Source organism: Calidris pugnax, unplaced genomic scaffold, assembly GCF_001431845.1.
Source record: "Calidris pugnax isolate Ruff unplaced genomic scaffold, ASM143184v1 scaffold203, whole genome shotgun sequence".
Taxonomy (NCBI): domain Eukaryota; kingdom Metazoa; phylum Chordata; class Aves; order Charadriiformes; family Scolopacidae; genus Calidris; species Calidris pugnax.
Genome location: NW_015090928.1, coordinates 248,080 through 252,660, shown reverse-complemented (window position 1 = coordinate 252,660; position 4,581 = coordinate 248,080).

Here is a 4,581-nt window from a genome sequence, read left to right as displayed (position 1 = left end):
CGGGGGCCGTTGAGCTGTGAGGAGATGGGCCATGGCGGCCGTCAGGCTGTGAGGCGATGGGCTGTGAGGCGATGGGCCATGGCGGCTGTTGGGCTGTGAGGCGGTGGGCGGTAGCGGCCATTAGGTTGTGGGGTGTTGGGCGGCGGCCGTTGGGTTGTGAGGCGATGGGCCATGGCAGCCGTCGGGCTGAGGTGATGGGTGTGAGGCGATGGGCAGCGGCGGCCGATGGCTGTGAGGCGTTGGGCGTGTTTCTCAGGCAACCCCCCCTGTCGCCCCGTGTAGCCGCGTTTCCCGAGGCATCCTTTTCCTAGAATGTAGCTTGTACATAGCTTTTGGAATAACCACCACCGGTTTTTTATAAGGGGAAAGTCCCTCCAGGGCACCGCCCGCCGGTACCAGCTCTTTGCGTAACTTCTTGTACGAGGAGGGAGACAAGTTATTTTACTAGCACCTTGTGGAGTGTTTCCGTGTTTTGTGACGATGTAATTTATTAATGTTTGTAGCTTTTTATATTTGTACATTTCTTATGGGCTTTGTTTATATACACACATTACCGGGGCGCGGCGCCTGCGGGGAACCAGAGCCACCCGCGGCCGTGGGCGAGGGCCAGGAGGGCCGCGCCGGCCTGGGCGTCACGCCGGCTTTTTTTATTATGATTATTATTATTAGTATTATTATTTTTTCGCGACATGTACATTTCTAACAAAGTTTATCGTGGCTATCTATCTATGACGGTGTTTTATTTACCGGTTCATATCAAATGCTCTTGTATCGAGTTCACGAAATCTAAGTAAACCTAGAGCAAAGTTTAAAAAAAGAAAAAAAAGGAAAAAAAAAAAGAAAGCAAAGTAAACTATTTCAGGTTTTGTACACAACCGCCTGGGCCTGGCGTTTTTGTGGGGTTGGTGCAGGGTGATGCTGGGCTGGGGGAGGGACAGAGGAAGCCGTGATGCTGGGCTAGGGGGCAGAGGCAGCCATGGGGTGGTGCTGGGCTGGGGGGCAGAGGCAGCCGTGGGGTCCCCTGTGGTGCGTGGGAAGAGCAGGCAGGGACCCTGAGGTTCTCCCCCTGAGGCTGCTCCTCCAGAGCTTGGCGAGCACACCACGGGGTGCTAAGCCAGCGCCCCTCCCTGCTCCCCAAAACCCTCGCTGAGACCTCTGCTCGCTGTAGCACCACAAGAAGCCTTGGCTAATCTGGCATGGCCTGGAGTGTTCTGGTAAGATAGCCCATGGTCCACCTAGACACATCTGCCCACTGCCCGGCACTGCTCTCATCATCGACCTCCCTTGGACAAGCAAGCACACTCGTTTCTCTCCCCTTCCTCAATCTTGGAGGTCACCGGGTGCTACAGGCTTTCCCCTTCTTGTCAGACACTGAAACATCAGATATTTCATCATTTACCTTGAGCTGTTTCTCTGGCTTGACCCTCCTGTCCCTGGGGCCATTCTCCAAAGGCTGAAGGTGATTCCCACAGATGTGTCCAACTGCTCCTGCAGTTCTCCTTCCTGACAGAAGCCTGGTCACATCACCACATCTAAGGTACTTCCTAGCCCTTGGCCATGCTGCCGGTGGTGCCACAAGCCAACTGCAGCCAGCACAGAGGTACCTGTTACCCCTCTGACAGCCCTGAGGTTCCTATTGCAGAGTCCTCTACCTAGAAGTAAGCGTGATGTGACCTTGAACCCCAGTCACGTTGTATTTGGCTACTAGGTGACAATGTCACGATGGAACAACATGGATCTTTTCACTGGCCACGTCTCTGCAAACAGGTTGCCTTTTTGATGAAGCTCCATTGTAAGTAATTCCGTAAGAAGGCCATGTGTGCTGTTGAGGGATTGCTTCCCTTTTGGGAGGCTTTGCCCATGAAGTACCAACACCATGTATCCGTCCTGGGTCTCGGTGACGCACAGTGGGAAACACAAAGGCTGGGTGGGTACGGGAGAGGTGTTTGCTGGTATTTTGTGTGGTATGAGGCACTACAAACCCGATCCCTGTTAGACAATGTCAGCTCTCAAACCAGGAGGCGGTGGTCACGTGTGGTCATTGAGGAAGACAGTGTCGCCCAGAGGAAGGCTCACTTGGATTGAGGGATCTGAGGGAAGGCTGAGAAGTTACTGCCAGCCAAGGGTAAGCTTTTGGCCAACGACAACATGGCAGGTATGTACGGGAATGTTCCTGTGGGTGGCAGAAGATTGGTCCTCTCTGCCATCCAGCAGAGGACTTGGCCATTAGCTCCTTACAAAGTCACAGGCAAAACCAGTCGCGCTTCTGATAGATGGTGCTCCCACTAAGCGAGCTCCCAGATCCCACCTTTCCCTTCCAGGAGTGGGGAACCCACTGCCAGCAGGGATGTGTCCTGCCTGTGTCCCCACATCCCCACCTTCCCACTCCTGCCGGCGTGTTCCCAGAAAGCGTCTTGCATCAGCTCACCGAGCTGGGGAGAGGGTCCCCTGGAGCCAAAATGGGCAGGGTTTCATTTTCCTGTTGGAGGGTTGTTTCGGCTCTTGGCAACCTCTGTCTCCAAGAGCTGTTAAAGCAGGTTGATGCCTGCGTGAACGTGGAGTGGGTGAGGAGCACCACCTTGGCTGGCTGTAAACCCCCATTTTGGCCTGGCCCCTCGCATCACCACAGCAGTGATGACCATCGCTTTTCACCACCAGCTTCTTAAACACCACGCAAGGGTGGGTGCTGCTACCCAATTTCTTTGGTACACGCCAGCTTCCTGTTTATGCCCTCAGCAGCGTTCCTGATGCTCCTACGTGTTAGAAAGAAGGCTTTCAGCTCCATCAGGGATGGCCACTGACCTGTTACGTACAGAGAATCTCATGTACAAAGCCCAGAAGAGTGTGCAAGTGACCTGAAACGTGTGGCACAGGCCAAGTGTTGGGGCTGTGTTCTCTAGAATCACGCTTCAAAGCCACCTGAGTGTGGTATTTTCCCTCATGGATGTCGATAGAGAAACCAGTTGCTGGGGGTCTGGCACTTCCCACATTCCCATCCAGCATCCCACAGTGCTCAGACTTCAAGAGACGGATCCCACCAAGCATCTGTAAGCACATGATGATCTTGTTCCCCTTCCCAAAGGACAGATGAGACAGTGGTGGCACTGCCCTGCTCACGCCATTGCAGCATCCTGCAGATCTTCCCTCCGGCTCCTGACTGACTGGACATCCCTAAAGGCTGGTGAGTCTTTGGGGCTGATCTTGCAGTGTGTCCTCAGAGATGTTTCGGCCGGGAGGGAAGGTGTCCGGCGGTAATACAGGCGTACACCAGCTGGGGGAGTCCACAGTTCAGGAACAGCCACAGCCTGTCAAATAGTCCCTGTTGCAGTAAAACGCCCGGCACCCCCTGAGGCTCGGGGACACCTTCAGACCTGGTTTAACGGGTTTATTGCAGCCGGTGAGGGCACCCAGTGACTGCTTGCTGTGTCCCAGCAGCCCGAGGCGACCACCACAGGGTCACTCCGTGCAGAGAACACCCTCAGAAATACATGGCGACAGAGCGTAGCTCCTGCAAAGTCCCAGGGCTGTCCCCAGGCAGGGCCCCTCTTCCTGCTGAGGGACACTTGGGGCTCCAGCCTGGCCTGGGCTACCAGACACCTCCAAACCACAGCCAGATGGGCAGCTTCAATTGCTGGACAATGTGGTTTCCAACACATGCAGCGTGGCCACCAGGAGTTTGAACAGTGTCTTTACGCTTCCCAAAGCATTTCTGAGCCTTCCTTATCCATTGCCTGCAGTAAAGCCTGAGGCCAGTGCTGCCAACATCCCCCACGTGCTGCCTCTCGGGTAATTCCATGGTGACCCTCTGGACAGGTCTCTTTCTTGGCCTTCCTTACCAGGGGCTTCCTGCCACTCTCCTCCTGGTTTACCTTGGATTTTTCAGTCTTCTCATCTTCTCTCGAACGTGCAGTGCCTTGTTATGAATGATTCCTGAGTCCGTGATTCTGTCCAGTCATTCCAAATCTCTTGCCTGTTTCCCAAATTGTTAGTGCTTCCTTTGCCTGTGTGGATTTTCCCCTTCCTCTGGGCCCCCAAATCGTCCATGTGTCTCAGTCACACGCTTCTGCACCCACTGGTGGGGTGTGTAGCTCCATCCTGGCGCTCCACCACACATGGTGGGGTAGAAGCGGAACAGTGTCTGCGTCTCGGCAGATGAGCCGCTGACCCTGGGCGGTTACCACCACTTCCAGGCAGCTCCTTCACCCCTGCTTGGACAGACTCCAGAGGGCTCTGCAGCGAAATGTGCGGGGGCGGCACACTTTGCCAGCCCCATAGCCATCTGAAGAGGCCATGACGTGTCCGTGTTTACTCCTGCCAAGTTGGCTGAGGAGATGGAATACCCTCGGGTAGTCTCACTCTGCTTAACGGGTGCTGCATTGGGCACTTTTGAAGAAATGGCTGAAATACTTCTTATTTCTTTTTCTTTTTTTTGCCAGTGTGGAGCTACCTGCAGGAGGGACAATAAGTGACACTTTTACAGTGACTGGCAACTGGAAATAAATCTACTGCCCAATATGCAAGGGATGCCATTGCCCGGGAGGTGATTTCTGTACGCGTGCGTGCAGAGAAGCTGCTCCTGGT